This window comes from Pristis pectinata, chromosome 26 (genome assembly GCF_009764475.1).
Source record: "Pristis pectinata isolate sPriPec2 chromosome 26, sPriPec2.1.pri, whole genome shotgun sequence".
Taxonomy (NCBI): Eukaryota; Metazoa; Chordata; class Chondrichthyes; order Rhinopristiformes; family Pristidae; genus Pristis; species Pristis pectinata.
In genome coordinates this window covers 30,957,038-30,977,632 of record NC_067430.1, presented here as the reverse complement: position 1 = coordinate 30,977,632, position 20,595 = coordinate 30,957,038, and the positions used below count along the sequence as shown (strand labels likewise).

Sequence of the window (20,595 nt, the reverse complement as noted above, 5' to 3'; positions counted from 1 at the left end):
CTGGCTTGTGTGCTGGATGATGCTGTGCAACTCTATTGACCTCCTCCGTTCCACGGAAAACAAACCTGGTCTCTCCCCATAACCGAGAGGCTCCATCCCAGGCAACGTCCTGGTGAATCTCCCCTACACCCTCTCCAGTGCAGTCACATCCTTCCTATGGTGTGGTGACCAGAACTGCACACAGTATCCAGCTGTGGCCTGACCAGTGTTCAGACAGGATGGATAACTGTCAGACGAGGTGCATTTGGTTTAGAGGGGATCCAAGAGAGTAAAAAGATCATCCAGAGGGTGGTTGGTATCTGGATCAAACTGTCTGAGAAGGTGGTGGACACAGAGACTCCTCCAACGTTGAACTGCCTGAACAAGCACTTAAATCGCCAAGGCATAGAAGGCCACGGACTAAGTGCTGGTAAATGAGACAAGGATAGATGGGTAGCTGATGGCCATCAGGGACACGGTGGGCTGAAGGGCCTATGTGGCTCTATGATGCAGGACAGATGGCCGTCAGCACCAGTGAATCACCAATAGACCAGTCTGCATTCCTCTGAGCTTCTGCAGATGAGTCCTCACCAGGGGGTAAAGGAGGGAGGGGGTGGCAGCTGATGCCACTTCCCCTAATCCCTCTCATTGGCCTGGGCGAGGGGTCTCCAAGCTCACCGAAACTGTCACACCGTGGTGAGGTTTTAGCTGCAACAGGGCAACACTGAGTGCTTCAGATGGGTGGGTGCCTGCCAGATGATTCACAAGTTTCGCTGGAACAACTGTGACACCAAGAGAGCGACAGACAGGCAGCCGTGGGGTGGGGGCAGAGACACAAGGCAGTCCGACAGACAGGGGAGGGAGGGGCGAGAGGGGAAGAATGGGAAAAACCACATGGTGCACAACAATCATCTCTTCTGCGGTTTAGTTATTGCACCGAATGGCGCCGGACCCCAGTCCTGAAATTCTAAATTATATTATGGTGGGATTTTTGTCAAAAGCTTCCTCAAAGATCGTCAAGGTGGTTACTGACGATAAAATTAAAAGAACATTCACACTGACAAAGGGAGCATTTCATGAAGGAGTAATAAATGGAAGGAAGTAGCCAGCTACGGTTACAGAACCACCTGTGACAGACTCACCTCCTCTCCCAGCAGCACAGTGGCTGCAGTGTGCACCATCTATAAATTGCACTGTAGGTACTCATCCAGGCTGCTGCAACAGCAGTGGGTTCAGGGGAACACCACCACCTGCAGCTTCCCCTCCAGGTCACACACCATCCCGACTTGGTCCTTCATCATCACTGGGTCTAGGTCCTGGAACTCCCTCCTCAACGTCAATGTGGGAGCGCCTTCCTCACGTGCACCAGGCTCTGAGACCTACAACACTGTGGTGGGGTGGGGGTGTCTGTTATCACTGTTTAGGGGAGAGGTCAGGATTGGAGATGACAGAGCAGGCAAGCAAGAAACTTCACCAGAAGATAACATGACCAACCCAATGAGCAGACCAGGAGATGAGGAGGTGGGAAGTTATAAAGCTTTGGTGTTCTTGGACTGGAGACAGACTGCCCCAGGAATTAAAACCAGTTCTACAGGCTCCTGAAGGGAGAGGTCCAACAGCACCCAAAGAGGCTAAGGCCAGAGGAGAAGGCACAGGAACCCCAGCACAATGCCGTGCGAGGATTCTGCACCACTGGTAATTCCACCTTCAGCCCAAACACCCACACCTCACCTGAGCAGCAACAAACAGAAACCCTGCCACAGGAAACCAAGTCCCAAAGAGCTTGCAGTTGGTGTGGTGAACAGGGCACTTACCGAACGACAGACCGGATGTCAGCTCCCACCGAAAACAGCAAAAGGCCTCCTCAACCCTGACTCTGACCAGCTCCAGTAGGCAGACCACATCATCCACACACCCCACACCAGACTCCTGAAACAAGCCCCTACTCCTCCTGTGGCAGAGAAAATACTTTGAGGACGTTTTCAAAGCTTCCTTGCAAAAATTGCAATATCCTGCCAACTGATGAAACCTGTCTTGTGATTGGTTAGAACGGAAATGGGGGATATAGAAAGGCGCTGAGCACCTCAGGTCTCTCAACAAGACCACCTGGAGGTCCAGCACTAACAGAAGGGAGGGCACAGCCTCTCACCCAGCCCAACACCAAGCTCCCCCACAGGGTCGGAGTCTGCACCTCCCACCTTGATCCCATCAACCTGCTCAGAACCCAACGAACCAGAGTGGAACAAGTCACCTCGATCCCAAGGGCCAGGCCAGGAGGAAGACCTGCAGCGGTTCATCACCACCTGCCCGTGATGTCACACCTTGTGTCAGCAGGTCAGTGGTGAAGCCGCGGACTGTGAACTAGAGTCCGTGTTCAGGAGAGGAGAGGAGAACAACGAGGTGGGGGGGGGGGGGGGGGGAAAAAGAGGTCACCGTGGGGCAAGTCTCCAGAGCCATCCAACTGAGCTGAGAGAGGAACAAAGAGACACGATCTGTCAGAATTATCTCTGAAGTGAACTTATGGTGAGGATTCCGGGAAAGCCAATGAATATCCATTGTTACTCTGAAGTAACCAGCAGGCCCCTCGAGTATGGAAAAGGGAAATGATGGTTAAAAGCAGCGTTACAGAGGCCAGCGAGCTACATCTCCAGCCCTGATAGGTTGGTCAAAACAAAGGGAAAGGAAGCTGTGGGTTGGACAGAGGATGGTGGAACCTGGGTTACCCCATGGATTACTGGAGGCAGCAGGGCGCAAGGAGAACACATTACCCAGACTGTCCCAGTGCACCGCTAACTTCACCAAATAAAATCCACTCAAACCAAACCAGCTTCACCAGGACCGTTGTACATGCTCAGTGCTACTCACCGGGCAGCAGAAAGGCTGGGAGGGCTCAGCTGGGAAATGTGCTGCCCACCCAGGTCAGGGAAAGGCCCACTCCATCCAAGTTGGATTAGAGTCATACAGCATGGAAACAGGCCCTTCGGCCCAACTCATCCATGCCAACCAAGATGCCCACCTAAGCTAGTCCCACTTGACTGTGTTTGGCCCATATCCATCTAAACCTTTCATATCCATGTACCTGTCCAAGTGGCTTTTAAGTGTTGTTATTGTCCCTGGTCATGAAGATGTCCCTTCGCATCTCAGTCCCAAATGGCCAACCCCTCATCCCAATACCGTGCTTGGTGCATCTTGCTGAGCACAGGTGGGGAACTACCAGTGACCAGCATTGCGGAGCCCCAATCCAGGCAGAGCTTTGCATTGGTCTGAATGGGGAGCGTGGTGATGATCAGTCCATGTCCTGGGATCACTCTGTTCCTCCCCCTGACATCCTGTACAACGGCTTCTGTTACCCACTGACGTGGAGAGCTCACCCCGACCACTGTCGTGAGGTCACCCACAGTGGAGGTCAAAGCTCCTTGACCCACGTCATTTGGCTACTTTGAGTGAAGTGTAGGCAGCAGAGTAGCAGTTTTACCTGACCGTGGTACATGATCCATGTACAAGGTACAAGGATAGGAAAGGTTTAGAGGGATATGGATCAAACGTGGGCAAAATGGGACTAGCTTAGATAGGAATCTTGGTCAGCATGGACTGGTTGGGCTGAAGGGCCTGTTTCCGTGCTGTATGATTATGACCAAGGCTCCACATCAATGCTGAGCTCGCTAACAGTAACTGCTCTCGAAGATCCTGCAAAGACTTTTCTTTTGATATTTTCCCTGCTCCACAGACTCACACAGAGCTACAACAACCTTGGTATTTAGACATCTACCGACTCTGTATTTAATCTTCAAAAAAAAAAGTATTTATCGACTTTGAGAAAAGATTGAGCATTTACAGTGAATTGAATGCAGTGTTCAAAATGCAAGAGTTTTCCAGGGAAGTGTGGCATGTTCCTTGCAGGAGCAATCCAGCAGAAACCTCTGCACAGCTGGCAGTAACCCTGCAGCAACAGAGAACACCTCACTGAGAGTCACGCCACATCCACCCCAAAAAGCCAGAGAAATGATAGAGAAACCCGCTCTCGCGATGCTCTCCCAACGGTGTACAATAAATGCCCCAGAACGAACTCATTCACTGGACTATGGCAGCCAGGAGATGTGGGAAATGGGTGAGTGGATTTACGGACATCCTGTGTTAAATGCCCATTTCTAATGCTCATGTTCTCATTTGCTGTCAGGACGTGGTGTTGTCAGCAAGGCCCAGCTTGTATTTTCCCCTCCTTATTGCCCCTAAATATTTCAGGAGCAATTAAGAGTTGGCTTCGTTGCTGTTGGGTCTGGACCAGGTTAAGGCAAGGACAGCAGATTTCCTCCCCTCAAGGGTTCTAGTGAACAGCTGGGATTTTACCATAACCAGGTAGTTCCATGATTCTCACTACCGATACTAGGTTTTAACTCTGGATTATTGAAATAACTGCACACCAACTGCCCCACTCCCGTGGTGGGGTGTGAATGCATCTGCAGATGTGAAGTGCAGGCCCCGATTACTGGTGCATACGCCCCGACTACACATCTGGTCCCAAGATCACAGGGCTAATGACCGTGCTAACTACACACCTTTCATTTTCCAGTTAGAAATGCGATTAGCTACATCTGGATCCCCAATTAGCCACGTGTCTGAAGCACCAACTGCATAGTGCTACAGCAACAGGATATCGTTATCTTCAAGTTTAAATTTTAAATTGATCACCCAGAGACCTCGTGTTTCCTTGAGAAGTGTTTTAAACTGATCCCTCCCAAAATAGTTCCTTTCATTCTCCAAGTGATAGCAACTCACAAAAAGGGAGGGGCCCCTCAAACGGTATTAGTCAGGGGAACTGTGTACCACAGGATTGAACAACACTGCGGCAAGAGGCAAATTTACAACCCAAACAAGTTTTGTCTCAACTATACACAAGCTAATACTGTATTTGTAGTCACACTGAAAGACACAGAGGCTACTGTACTTGCCGTTTCCTTACTGACCTCTCCACCCGGGTCCACCAGCACTGGACACTTGTACCCAGGAGGTGACAGCAGTTCCAACGTGGGCTCTGGGGATCGCACCTTCAACTGGTGTGATACAGCACGGAAACAGGCCCTTTGGCCCAAAACATCCATGGCAGCCAAGATGCCCATCTAAGCTAGCCCTATTTATCCATGTTTGACCCATATCCCTCTAAACCCTTCCTATCCATGTACCTGTCCAAGTGTCTTTTAAATGTTGCTACTATACCCACCTCTACCACTTCCTCAACAGTTTAGGGACCACACTGTCGATGGGCAAGGCCTCTGGGCAGTCACCCAGCACTGCTGGCGACACCAAGATATCCCAGACCAAATCTTGGGTCCAACAATGGGCAACTGCCCACTGACCAAACCACAATGGAGGGCTCCAGGACTGTGCTCAGTTTTGAATACACGCCAGTGCTAAGCTAATAAAATGAAACTGACTCAGGAGGTGTGGATAATGAACATAATTGATGCAAAGCACCTGGAAGTTCTAATCCAGGAAGTTGTGCGAGTTGCCCAGAGCCGCGGGTAATCGGAAACAAGCAAAACTAAAAAGCAAGCAGCAGCAATAAAATCCACTGCTTTTTCTGTTTGGCAGTCTGTGGGACTCTGGCACGTTACCAGAGCGCTGGGAGTTTGCTCTCGAAGCAGCAACTGGACATTACACTAGCAACAACAATCTGCAATTGTTCTGCACATCGAGCCACCTCTCGACAGCCTGGCTGCAGGAAGGAGGTTTTCCCTGACCGAGTACAGAACCAGGGTCATGCCCTGGAATAGGAGGAAGGTCATTCAGGACTGAGACAAGGAGAGGGTGGCGAATCTTTGGAATCAGATCAGCCGCGATTTCATTAATGGTGGAACAAAGTCAAGGGGCTGAGTGGCCAATTCATTCGTCTGGAGATCTCTGTCCCCAGGGTTGTAGAGGCTCAGTCATTGATGGACGGCAGAATCTGTGGGCAAGGAATTTGAAGATAGGGCAGGAGTGGTGCTGACAGAATGGTGCAGCAGGCGTTCAGGGCAGAATGGCCTTACTCCTGCTCCAATTCAACACCTTCAGCGTGGAGACAAAGATATCCTGTGTGTCTACAGCCACTCTCACATCCCTTTCCAGATGTCCACAAGACTTTACAGACACTGAGGTTCACTTGAACAAACATCTGTTGTACTGCAGGAAACACGGTCGTCAATTTGTGCACAGCAAGCTCCCGCAAACAGTGTGATAACAATCAGATGATCTGCTTTCGTGATGCCGAGGTACAAGTGTTGGTCCCAGAACACCAAAGAGTGGCCACGTGTTCCACTCTATCCAGGCCTTTCAATATCCGGTAGGTTTCAATGAGATTCCCCCCTCATCCTTGTGAAGTCCATCGAGTACAGGCCCAGAGACATCAAATGCTCCTCATATGTTAAGCCCATTTACTGTTCTACCAGAATTTATCACATCCCCAGAGAACAGATGGGGGTCCATTTTAACATCACATTCTGAAAGCACTGCCTCTGACAGTGCAACACTCCATCAGTACCGCACGAGAGCGTCAGCCCAGATTTCAACAGAACAGAGCGCAAACTCGTCCCAACAACCCTGAGTTGGGAGCGAGAGGGTGCTCCCTGACAGAGAGGTCAGAATGGGACGAGAGGAGAGACAAGGACAAGGTGATTGCAGGAAACTTTAGAGCAGACTGATTTTGTGATCATTGAGTTTCAGCCCAGGTTTGAGGAGCTGAGAGCAAGAGCTACCACTGGCGCAGTGAGAGTGGAGGCAGACAGTGAGATGGGGGCGTGGGGGGGCGGGGGAGATAAGAGAGCAGCAGAGCTGGCCGAGACTGGATTCCAAGTATTCCCACAGGATGAAAAGTTACTTCCAGAGGGCAGTGGAATTGTTTTTAAATCTCTGCAAGGACAAGAGCATCACTGGCAAGGCCAGCATTTATTGCCTATCCCCAACTGCCCTCGAGAGGGGGGTGAGGAGCCACCTTATTTGACCTGCTGCAGTCTCTCTGGTGAAGATACTCCCACCGTGCTGTGGCAGGGAGTTCTGGGATTTACACCCAGAAGGGCCGGTGATACATTTCCGAGTCAGGATGGTGCGCGACTTGGAGGGGAACCTGCAGGTAGTGGTGCTCCCCAGCACCTGCTGCCCTTGTCCTACATGGTGGTAGAGGTCGCAGATTTGGTGCATCTTGTGATGGACAGTGGTCCGAACATCTCGTCCAAAAGCTTCCCCAACAACCTCAGCACAGACCATAATGCCCATTTAGTGCCAGTACCTGACATCTGCCCACCCATCTGTGAACACAGAACAGGCCCGTCAGCCCACGATGTCTGTGCCTTACTCGATGCCGAATTAAACTAAATCCCTTCTGCCTGCACATGATCCATTCCCTGCATATTCATGTGTCTAACAGCCTCTTAAACACCGCTATCGTATCTGCCTCCACCCCCACCCCTGGCAGCCAATTCCAGGCACCTACTACTCTTTGAAAAAAACTTGCCACACACATCTCCTTTAAACTTTTCCCCTCTCACCTTAAATGCAGGTCCTCTAGTATCTGATATTTCTTGGCTGGATAAAAGATTCTGGCTGTCTACCCTGACTACGCCTCTCAATTTCATAAACCTCTATCAGGTCTCCCCTCAGCCTCCGCCGCTCCAGAGATAACAACCCAAGTTTGTCCAACCTCTCCTTATAGCTTATACCCTCTAATCCAGGCAGCACCCTGGTAAACCTCTTCTGCACCCTCTCCAAAGGAGCATGGACAGTCTAATACAGACCATCCAAGCATAGCTTCCATTTAAAAATCAGTGTCCAAGGGTTTCAGTAACAGACAGTCACTCAATCAATTGCAACACTTCTAAACCCAGGCAGTGTTGAAAATCCATTCCCCACAGAGGCAAGTCCTCCCCAACCCCTCCTCTTCACTGTGACCCACTGACCTCCCTAAAGCGGCAGCTCCAAAGCAAAAGCATTTCCCAGAGCCCACACGAGGTCTCTGACCTTCCGAGACCTCCAACTCTTAAACGAGCAGACTTTCCACTGAGCGACACCGCCAAGGATGGTTAAGACATGGTCTACATTTCACCTGATGTCGGTGCCACCATTCACTCAGACACTGCACTCCCTCACCGAATGAGAAACAATATTTCACATACAATTCAGGTGAGTGCTCCAAAACAAAAGTGGACTGTGCATCGTACTGCTTTGCAGAAGGGCTGAAATAGAACCAAATACCCTTCCGTCATTAAATTAATTAATATAATTTGACAGTAATAATTATCATACGAATTGATGAAATAAAATGGCCAAAAGATAAAGCACTCCAGCGACAAAATGCAAAGCAGTTGGACAGAAACCAAGCGAGCAGTCGCTGTCTGGACAACTGCCAAAGGAAAATAAAACTTTACCTCATGTGGCTCCAGGAATCAGGAAAACACTCGAGCTGCTAAAAGCTTTGTCCATTTAAATCGGGAAACAAAGCATTAATTAACCAGCATGGAGCCAGCTGTCCGATTTTATGAAGGCTTCTGCAAGAGGCCAACCCTTTATGTATGACGGCCAAGAAATAACTGGTTGCAAGAGAGATTTCAGATTCTTTGTCCTGTTCCTAATGTAAATAGATGCTTTGTTCAGCTGCAATAAACTCAAAAACAAGTCTTTTCAGCAGTTTGAGAGTCTGTTTTGGCAGCAGATAATGTGCCATTGGAGGTCACGCACGATCTTTGTTCATTTACACAAATATGTCATGAGCAAGTAATTACTGTCACAGATTCCTCTTCTACTATCATTACGTTTTAATACCGTGCACATTGTTTGGAGAAATGCCGTCATTTAAAGCAAGAACACCCAGAGCCATCAGCTCGTTCTACAGCTGCTGCTTTACATTTTTGAAACCAGCTGTGTCACCGTTTAACAGGGGCACAAATTCAGCCAGGCTCTGGTGTTTGACAGGATCGCTAGCTGGGGGACACAGCCGCAGACCGCCACCTAGCTTCTTGCACACCCCAACATGGAGACAAAGATGCTCCACCCTATCGTTCACGTGAACACCTCAGATCCTTCCCACCATGTGTCCCCCCCCCCTCCAGTGTGGCTTGCTCAGCTCAGAGCCAGTAGGCTGCGGGTTCAAGTCCCGCCGCAGCGAGTTAGGTATGAAAGAATGCAAGCTAAATATTTCCAGGGAATGACGGAATGTTGCTAGATCAGGGGGTTCCAACTTTCAGATGAGATACCACACCAAGACCCCGATTCCCACCTTGGGTGGCACGGTAAAAAAATTAGAGGGGGTGGGGGGAGTTCTCCCCACTAACGCAGGGCCAATGCTTTTCCCCTCAACCAACACTTCATGAAACAGATAATCTGGCTGCTGTCATGTGGCAAACCATCCCGGGACCAAGTCAGACACTAACTGATGCCAGCCACAAGGACTGGGTTTAAGGCACATATCAAAAGGTGGAGAGGTGAAGTGGTGAAGGCAGGGGATTCCAGAGCTCGGGGCACAGCCGCCAGTGGATCAGTGAGTACGGACGTGAGCAGCAAGGTGCTGAGAGCAGGGGGTGAAGGTAACATTGTGGTGATGCGGGTGGGGTGAGGTGGGGGTGGCGAGGACACTGAGTGACTGGAGACCGAGAGTGAGAGTTAAAATTGAGGCAATGCTCAACCAGGAGTCGGTGAGCGCAGGGCAGACGGGAGAATGGGATTGGTGCAAGCAGGTCAGGCTGCAGGAAAAGTAGAGCAAGGAAGGGCAGCCAGGACTGAGCTGGAGGTGTGGGTGAGGGTTTCAGCAGGGGGTAGGCAGATGCAGCTGGAGCTGGGTATCTGAGGGAGGTGGAGAGAGGATTCAGTGTGACAAAGGACACGAGGACCTGACCAGTGGGGGAGCTGATCCCACCAACCCCATTGGACCCTTTCCCAACTGCCCATCTCCCACTCCTTACCCAAGCAGCTGGGAGTGGGTGGGGATGTTGTGGCCTACATGTTGGACACCTTGATCAAATTATCAAGGCAACCAGATCTCCCAGAGTCTCAGGAAGCTGTCAGAACAGGAAAAGACTCAGCAGTCCCTGCAGAACAGTTGGGGGTGGGGGGTGTTCCAATAAATATTCAAAAAAGGTACAAGCCCTTCATTTCTTATTTACTTCCACCAGTTAACTTATACTAGTAAACAGCAGGTCAAACGTATCAGAACTGAATATTTTGAGACTGTTCTGCAATCCCAGGGTTGAACTGTGGTGAGGGGTGAGAGGGAGGGGGCAGGGTTGTGCTGGGAAATAACTCCAATGAACCATGAATTAAATGGCCTTCATCTGAACTTGGATTTAAATAGAATCAACTTTGCCCACCGTAGACACGGTCCCACACAAACCATACTTACTTCAGTATACCTCTCGACATAACTCAGGGAGTCACTAACCAGGGAACAGAAACCAACATCATAAATGAAGAGCAAATGAGGAGCTTGAGAGAGGTTTCATTGTGGAGAGTCCCTGGTATGGGGTATTCCACCAGAGGCAGACACCATCTTCGGAGGAGCTTTGGATCAATCGCCACTGCACTGGGCAAAACAGACGAGCACCGGGACTGAAGCGGAAACAATGTTGGTTTCCTCCAGCTGAGACCCAACAAAAAACCTGGGGCCAAATGGCCTCCTGTGCTATCGGCTGCTTTGGTTCACAACTGGGTTCCAACTGTTTACCAGCCAGAAGTGCAAACAAATTCAACTCTACAAGTCCTGATTTTAAACAGACTAAGGGTAGCCCATTTGACCCTTCACCGTTCAACACCATCATGGCTGATCATCCACTCCAGCCCTGTTCCCTCCATCTCCCGTATCCCTTTGGCATCGAGACACATCCACCCCTCTTGAATACTTTCCATGCCTTAGCCCCCACTGCTTTCTCCGGTGGAGAATTCCAGTGCTTCATTACCCCAGGTGAGGAAATGTCTCCCGATCTTACTTCTAAATGACATGCTCCATATCCGGGGACTGTGATCCCTGGTCTTGGACTCTTGCTATCAGGAACATCCTCCTGCATCTAGTCGGTCTAATCCTGATAGAAATTTATAGGTTTCTATGAGAACATACAACGGTACAGCACAGACACAGCCCTTCAGCCAACTCACACACACTGACCATGGTAAACAATCCCGTTTGCCCGCATTAGACCTGAATCCTTCTACATCTTTCCTGTCTGAGTACCTGCCCAAATGCATGATAATCCCTCTTCATCCTTCTTCAAAACAAATTGGGGGAGAAAGGAGCCAATGTACAACTTCTGGTGCCAAGGGCACAAGTCTCTCTCCGCTCTGTACCATCCCTCACACAGGATCAATTCACATCTCCCGTCGGCCTTATGCATCAGCAGTACATGACGTGTGTGCAGACGTTGAAGAGATCAGTAAATGGGACAGAGAAAACTGGGGAAAGCCTTACTGGTTTATTTAAAACATTTTGAAACCAATACCCGTGACTGACTAAATAAGACACAATAAGCCAGGCGTCTGCTTCAGTTACTTCCAGAACTGCTGGGTCACAACCCCCGATGCAGATATAAACTGCCCTCTGATTGCCATTATTCACGGAAAGATTTATGTAGCAACAACAGCACTGTTTACCCAGCACCCGTTCCAACTAAGCTGGTTTGATGCTAAACCTTGGAGAGACTTCAGGAATGGACAGAACTGCACTGGGCCAGACCTCAGCTGGAGATTCCGTCACATTGAAGTGGGAGGGAGGGAGGGAGGGAGGGGGAGAGAGCGAGGGCAGCACTGCCAGGCACCCACCTCCCCCACCCCAAGGCAACAACCAGGACCCTGGCAGCTGCGGGCTACAGCAGGCCGTCCACCGAGAGCTGGTCTGTCCACAAGCTCCTGCTGCTGAGGAGAGTGGAGACGACAGATGGAGCGAGATCAAGAGCAGGCGCAGGGGAGAGAGAGAAGGTGGGGGGGGGTCAGGTGGGTGGGAGACAACCAACACACCCCACCTCCTGGGCAGCCCAGGTTGGGTTGGTCCCTCATACAACATGGCGTGACCTCATCTGTGCAAGCCCACACACGTGGTTGACACCATGTCCCAACCAGTCCCAGCAAGGGTGTTCCATCTACCATTGCTTAATCACACAGAAACATGGCCCTACAAGACAGCATTCCCAGATAAAACACGTGCAATGAGGCTGCATCAAGAGCCCACACGGCTAGTCACTGCTGGTTCACTACTCGTGTGCATACAACACCTTTAATGCAGGATCAACTCCACTCCCCTACTGAAAGGTCCCCACATGTGTGATGTTTAACAAAATAAAACATCTGGGGCCAGTTTTAAGGAGCTTCTTGCAGGCAGAGGTAGCTGATGGGACAGTGGCGAAGCAATGGGGACCATCGAGAGGCCAGAGGCAGAATGGCACAGAGCTCAGGGCTTGCAGAGACCACGGAAGGGTTTGGAAATGGCCGCAAGAATGACATTATGGAGCATTGCTTAATGGGGAGTGGTGTGGGTCAATGAGCACTGGGGCTCTGGCTGATCCGGTTCTGGAGTGTGGGGAGCGGGGATCAGGATAGCTACAGGATGCGGCGAGGTAGGAGTGGAGATTTCAGCAGCCGAGAGAGACTGGGGTGGAACCAGTGACACGAAAGAGGAAACACGCGTCCTTAGCAACGGCACAGCTAGAAATCCAGCTCCGGCCAAACGTGAAGCCGTGGTGGCAGCCAGCCGGGTCAGCTTCAGACGACTGGCAGGGAGAGGGAAGGAGTCTGTGCGGAGGGAGGCCAAGGGGGAACCACCTGAGGGATAGCATGTCCATGGGATTCAGCAGACTCTCTGACTGGATAATCGGACAGAGGCCACTCCTAACCCACGTGGCCAAATGGTCAGGAACTCGGTGCAATGTCACTCACGTCCCCCCACCAATTCCACTCTCTATAAGAGCAGAGTAACACTAGGTAGAATGCAAAACCATGTCCCACACAACCCTGAGCTTTTAAACTCAGCAACAAGCTTGAGATTAACCCCAACATGTTGGTGCAGTTACACAGAACAGGTTTATGGTATTTATGTGTACTTCATTAACCTCAGTGCTTCCAAGTTCCTATTTTGGTTAAATTTACACATGGATACAAAATACCTGACACTGAGCTCCCCCCTCAGGGACTAAATCCATCCAAGCTCCGAGGACAATGAACCAACGTCAGTGATTACTGGCGATGGACGGCGCACAGCCCGAGTGTGGAGTGGATCGGAGGAAGAGGCAAGTGTTCCTTCCTGAACTGCTTCTGTACAAGGACTCTGACATCGTCTCAGACTCCCGAGTTACAAACGCAATCTATTGGTAACTAATTTCTTTCCATTAATGTTATTAATTCAAGACGAGGCTCTGACATCAAGGCATCATCAGACCAAGGTGTAGCACGTTCTAACACCAGAGCACCCTACGGCAGCGACACAGCCTCACCAGCACTGTGTCTCCGTCTTGCCCACACCCTGCAAGTGTCAAACACGGGCTTAAATGTTACTGCCTTCTCCAAAGTACTTCCAACTTGCACACAACCCCAGTAACCTTTCGACATTCTCCTCTCCCATTGCGTGTACCATAGTGCAGTGGTTTCAGGGGTAGCAGGCAGAGGACATTGTTACCAAGAGGCACATCTGTCCTGTGTAAAGTGACAGAGTGCCCGTCAGTGACTGCAAAACCACGGCAAGTAGGGCTGGCCCAGGCCCAACGTCCAATGTCCGTACAGTGTACCTTTCCATCAGATTACCCAGAGAGCGTTGATAAAGAGGAACCCCGGGTGATTTTAACACAGCGTTGCCAGGAGCTGTGATTAATCTTAGACACCCCGTCACATAGCTAACTGGTGCCCATTTATTCCATTCCAACTAGGCATCATGCCTCCACACCCAACTCTACCCAACCATTCAGCCCCTGCACCAGCCGGGCACTCTGCCTGTAGTGTGTGCCGTCTACAAACCACACTGCAGTTACTCAGGATCGTTACTTCTACAGCATCTCACAACCAATCACATTTACTTTCCAGAAGGACAGGAGTTTCAGGTGCATGGGAACACCGACTTCCACCTCCTCTTCCAAGGCCCACCCCAGCCCAACCTGGAAATGCATCACCGGTCCTTCTTTGTTACTGGGTTGAAATCCTGGAACTCCCTCCCCAACAGCCCCTTCACCACATGAGCTGCAGCTCATAGGGCAATACAAGTTGCCCTGCCAGCAATGCCCGCATCCCACACAAGAACAAAAACCAAGTCCTTGGTTAGAATGTGCTACTGCACAGAGGTGGCATAGATTGAGGAGGGCTTCAATAATTCCCTCCTTCCCACAGCCCAGTAACTGTCTTGGTCTTGACTTGGACAAAACATACGACAATAGGAGCAGGAGTAGCCCACTCGGCCCCTCAAACCTGCCCCACTATTCAACGTGATCCAGGCTGATCTGCCCTAGGCCTCATCCTCTTCTGTGCCAGTTCTCCAGAGCCCTCAATTCCTTGTTCTTCCAAACATTTACCTACCTCCTCTTTAAATACCCCAATGATGCAGTCTCCACAACCCTCAGGGTAAGGAATTCCAGAGATCCACCACTTTCTACCTGCTGAAATTCCCAGGTGCCTCAGTATTATGCAACTGCCCCCTTATCTTGTAACTGTGTTGCCACGTCTGAGACTCTCCCACTAGTGGAGACATTGCCATCTCCTCTCTTGTGCCCCTTTAGATCTTGTGTTTCAATAAATTCACACCTCGTTTTTCTAAACTCCATAGCCTTTAGGAAGAGAGGGTCCATGCATATACAAGTAACCCAGGAAACAAGTTACTCACTCACATCTGGATTCTGAAAGCATCCACACAGCCTGTTGGAATCCAACATCCAATTCTGCTCCTGAACATCGTTCAAATAAATCCCTCGGTCACAGTAAGAAACCCTGCAAGAAACCAGAATTAAATGTTTTACCGAGCTATATACTTCAAGGGGCATTGGATTATTGTTGACTGTTACATTGGAGCACCATCTTGACTTTCAACAAGGGTTTACATATCTTTACCCAAAACAGGCTCAGAGCCTGTTGCCTGGGTCATTTCTGCCCTTACTTCTCAACTGCATTTAATCAACGTGCAAGAACATTGCAGCTGAATTTAACTCGTGTGCAACAGTGTAGAAAGCAGGAGATTAACATTGGCCGATGGACTGGGAACCCAGAGTTGGAACGAAAGTACCCACACAAATCTCTGGTTGGGTAAGGCATAAACAACAGCTTATTTCTTTATAAAGTGACTCATTATTTAAGACAATAAATTACATTTTGTGCATTAGCGTGAAGAATAGCTTCATAGTCTTGAAGATAATGTGTTAGTACAATGACCACTGGGCACCTGTCGAGTCCCATGCTGGCGGCATCAAGAGACCAGAGGGCACCTTTTCCCCAAACTGGATCACAGCCAAGTATCGTATATCACCACAAATAAATTAGTCTTACAGCACGGAAACAGGCCCTTCGGCCCAACTCGTCCATGCCGACTGTGTTGCACAGCGAGCTGGTCCCATTTGCCCACGTTTGGCCCAGAGCCCTCTAAACCTCTTCTATCCATGGACTGATCCAGATGGCTTTTAAATGTTGCTAATGTGCCCGCCTCAGCCACTATTTCTGGCAGCTCGTTCCAAATACGCACATCCTTTGTGCCCCTGATGTCCCTTTTAAATCTCTCGCTTTTGATCTTAAACCTATGCCCTCTTGTTTTTAAGCTCCTCCTCCCTGGGAAAAAGATTGTGTGCTTTCACCTGTCTATGCTCATCATGATCTTATACACCTCTATCAGTCACCCCTCAATCTCCTACATTCTAAGTCCTAGTAAATTCCTAATAAATTCTCCCAACAATGGGTTGGTGGAAGAATACAACAGGCAGTACCATGGAGCACATGACCAGAATTAGGAAAGGCACAGCACATCACGATCCATTCAACACAACTCCTCAATGTGCTCTGCACCCTCTGTAAACCCCACACCATTTTATCATCATCTCAGGGATCATAGCACAACCAGAAGTAACGTCTCAAACCCTTAACACTGCAAGGGAAAGGTATTAAGGAATGTCAAACTATGTTTAGAAAAGTCAAGAACTTGTAGTAATATACAAAGCCTTCTGCATATAATCAGGCAGTTACTACAGTCAGGCACATGGGGTACATTAGATCAGTTAGCAAAAGCCCGAGTTGGTTCTTCATTAAGATGGAGGTTTCAGGAAGGAGCATCAATGTTCAGGACCCAGAGGAGCCCATCCATAGTGGGTGGGCCAGCAAGACCGGGGTGCAGGAGAGGGAAAGACTGGAGGGGGTTTACAGAAATAGAGAGGGTTGAGTGCTGTTTACAGAGAAAGGGGAGAAGGATCAGGTACGTTGGAGACAAGAGACTGATGCTGGAATCTGGAGTAAAAGATAAACTGCCGGAGGAACTCAGTGGGTCGAGCAGCGTCTGTGGGGGCGGTGGGGGGGGGCGAAGAGGAATTGTTGCGTTTCGGGTCGAGGCCCTGCATCAGGACAGAGAGGAGAGGGAAGATAACCAGGATAAGAGGGAGAGGGAGAGGAGCAGGAGTGAGACAGGGGTCAGTGGGTGATAGGTAGACCGAGAAGGGGTGGAGTTGGGACACAGAAACAAGGAAAAAAAAAGGTAGGGAGGTGGGGGTGGGGTGAAGGTGGAGGCAGAGGCAGGAGGGTGATATGAGGGTGGAGGATCAGGCACAAGCCTCGTGTGCGATCCCAGCATCACTGAGGGCAGGGAGCGACACAGGGCGATGATCACGGGGACAGAGAATGGAGTTTGGATGAGCTGTAGTCTATGGACAATGGAAGTCTGGATAGGGTCCAGGAGAGCGTTACAACGGCTTACTCCATCATCTGGCCCATGAAACTGCAACCTGATAAAGGCAGCGAAGCGGAGAGCTGGTTCACATGTCGGAAGGCTCAAGGGCCAGCATTACATCAAAGCTCAACACGTTTGTTCTTCCTGCACTTCTGATGTGAAATCAGACTCGGCAGTACAATTGCACACCAGCTCGTTACCAATTTCACACCAGCCACCGCCTGAGAGCACCAGAGAGGAACAGCATCAAGCACCATGTTACCAGGTACCTGGTAAACTCAAACAGACCTTCAGAGGGCAATCACAGTGTTGAGCAACAGCCCGATCTCATTAAATACTACAAGGGGCTATTTTACACAGTAACTATTGTGTTATCACCAGGTCCACCCGAGGCCTTGGGTCCAACATTGTTTGATGACTCTTCTCCTGCTTTACTGGTAATGAACAGAAGCTCTACATTTCTACAGCATCTATTACATCCCTTTTAGTACCTCCCACATTACTTCACAGCCAATAACGTGTAGTCACTCTTGTTACATGGGGGAAATGCAGTCATTTTGTACACAGCAAGGTTCCACAGACATCCCCGAGATATTGCTCAGATAAGAACACAAAGTGAGCAGGAGCAATTCGGCCCCTCAAACCTGCTCTGCTGTTCAAAAAAAAAGGCCTTGGTTGATCCAATCTTGGTCCCGTCTTCACTTTCCTGCCTGCTCCCCATGACCCCCGACTCCCCTACAGACCTTTCTCAGCTTTGAAATATTTTCAATCATTCAGCCTCTGCCAAGGGCGTCAACTAATTCAGCAGGGGAAAGGGGCACAGATTTTATGGACAGTTGGGGATGGGGAGGTGCAGTCAAATATAGAAGGAAAACCAAGTCCAGTGGGCAGGGCAGACATGGACATGAGGCACGTAGGAGGAATGCAAGGCCAAACTGCATCAGTGTCAGTGCAAGGAGTCTGACTGGTAAGGCAGAAGAACCGAGAGCATTAATCAGCTCGTGGGAATGGGATATTGTTGCCATCACAGAGACATGGTTGAAAGGTCAGGGCTGGCAACTCGACGCTCCAGGATGTAGAATGATGGGGTGGGGGGGGGAGGGGGGGGTTTGCAAGATAGGAGGTGCCATTCAATATTAAGGAGCCAATTACAGCAGTAATGAGGGAGGATATCCTTCATATGGGTTGAATTTGGAAACAAAATGGCGGCGACCTCTACACACCTCCCAATATCAGCAGGACATGGAGGGACAGATATGGAGGCAAATCACAGACAGTAATAGGGTTTTAGTAGGAGGAGATTTCAACTTCCCAAATATTAACTAGGATCAACTTAAGGATTAGAGTTAATAGAATTGTTGAAGTCAGCCAGAATGTAGATAGCCCTTCTCAGGAAGGGGAGGAGTCTGACCTAATGTTAGGCAATGTAGACAGGCAAGTGGTTGAAGTGTCAGTGGGAGAACATTTTGGGGATAGTATGACAACTCTTAAGTTTCAAGGTAGTACAGTCTAGAGATTAAGGTGAAAATCAAAAAAAATGCTGGAAATCTGAAATAAAAACAGAAAATCATGGAAGCACTCAGCAGGTGAGGCAGCACCCTATGGGAAGAGAAACAGAGTTAATGTTTCAGGTCGAAGACCTTTCATCAGAACTGGGAATGAGACTAAAGAGGCTTGTTAAGGTGCAGGGAGAGTGGGGAGGAGCGTCTCTGATGGGTAAAACCGGGGTGACCATGGGGATACGCTGCAAACACGGTTATCTGGTCAATGAGGAAATGGGAACAAGTTAGGGAGTGAGAACTTAGACAGAAGACGCAGTCCTGATGCAGCATCATGACCTGAAGCGTCGACTGTCCCTCTACCTCCACAGATGCCGCCTGACCTGCTGAGTTCCTCCAGCAGTTTGTTTTTTTGCTCGAGATTCCAGCATCTGCAGCCTCGTGTCTGTCTCCATTTTCAAAAGAATGTAGGAGTTGAAAAATACAGAGCAGGAGGATGTGCCCGGCAGGTCAGGCCAGACACATTCTCCACCCCCAGAGAGAACACAAACAAACTGAGCCACTGTCACAGATGGATGACCAATACAGGCAGAAATCAGGCCCAGGAAATTAATGTTCTGAGTTGGGAGAAGGCTGATTGCAATTTCATAATACAGGATCTTGCAAAGGATGACTTGGAGCAGGTACTTATAGGAAGATCTACATCCAACAAGGAGTTATTCAAAAATTAAACAAGAGTCCAGGGCTAACACGTTCCCAATAGGATGAAGACAAAGGGCTGGATAAAGCAAATATTGAGAAGAAAGGAGATTGGGGGGGGGGGGGGGGGGGGGAGAAGAGGAATTTAAATTAGGATGCAGAGAAGGGACACAAAATATCACTGGTATCAATGGCGGACAAGATTAAGGAAAATCTCAAAAGCATTTTACAAGTGTATTAAGGGAACCAAAGAGCAGGGCCCAATGGGCAATCAGTGCACAGACCCCGAGGATGTAGGGGAGGTCTTAAATGGATACTTCATCTGTATTCATTGGGAAGGACATGGTGATTGACGAATTCAGGGAGAGAACATGATATTATTAAACAAAGTGTATTAGATATCCTAGTAGGCTTTAAAGGTGTTTCAATCCCCAAAGCTGATGAGGGAGGAGATTGCTGGGGCACTTGCAAAGAACTGGTCACGCTAAGGCCCTGGAGAACAGCAAATGTAGTACCTGTAGTTAGGAAGGGCAGTAGGGAAAAGCCAAGTAATCACAGTCTGCGAATCTAACGCCAGTGTCAGGGAAGTTATTGGAAACCACTTTGAGGGACATGATTGATCTGTATTCAGAGATGCAGCAATGAATCACAAACAGCATGGATTTATGGGTGGTGGGAAGACAATTAGTGACCAAGCTGATTGAAGCTTTTGAAGTGGTAACAAAGCACGTTGAGTGCAGTAAGTGTTGTCTACATGGACTTCAGCAAGGCCTTTGACAAGTTCAAGTTCCCACATGGGACAATGGTCCAAAAGTTAAGGGCCCATGGGATCCAGAATAAGTTGACAAACTGGATCGAAAATTGGCTTGGTGCCAGGAGGCGGAGGGTGGTGGTGGAGGGATGGCTCTCTGACTGCAGGTCTGTGACCACTGATGTTCTGGAAGGATTGGTGCCAATGCCCTTGCTGCTATCTACACTTACTACTTGCATTCAAACCATTAGTCACCTGAAAGATGACCCGAAAGTTGGTGATAGTCAGTCTCCAGGACAATACTGTCGAGCTGCAAGGTGGGCAGAGCAATGGCAGAGGCAAAACGCTTTGGGAGGACTAATTAGGGTAGGACATACACAAAGAATGGTAGGACCCTGGGGTACTGAAGAATCACTACAGGTGACAGCGCAGGTAAATCAGGTGGAGACAGTGGCATGTGGATACTTGTATCTGTGCCTTCATTAGCTGCAACAGAGCTGGGACGTCTTGGTACAACCTTACAAAACACTGGTCAGGACTCGGCTATGCGCGGTTCTGGTCACCACACTACAGGAAGACCGTGATCGCAGGGGAGAGGGTGCAGAGGAGATCCACCAGGATGTTGCCTGGGATGGAGCGTTTCAGTTATAAGGAGAGACGGTAGAGGCTGGGCCTGTTCTCCATGGAATGGAGAAGTCTGAAGAGGGGCTGAGGGAAAACCTGATTGAGGTGGACAAAATTTGAAGGGGGACATAGATAGGATAGAGCGTGAGCAACTTCCATCTCCACCCCCACCTCCCATTGCAGAGATGTCATTGATT

General features: G+C 49.5%; 1 protein-coding gene across 5 annotated transcripts in view; it reads right to left on the bottom strand.

The window, feature by feature from the left end:
• Positions 1 to 20,595, bottom strand: part of phc2a (polyhomeotic homolog 2a (Drosophila)) — a 199,285-nt gene that overhangs the window by 160,502 nt on the left and 18,188 nt on the right. For 4 of the 5 annotated variants that reach the window (XM_052039333.1, XM_052039327.1, XM_052039335.1 and 1 more), the window contains exon 2: positions 14,793 to 14,892. The gene's annotated coding sequence lies outside the window, so the exon portion shown is untranslated. Of the gene's footprint in view, positions 1 to 14,788; positions 14,893 to 20,595 lie in introns of those variants that run through there. The other variant, XM_052039331.1, reaches the window with a different exon arrangement.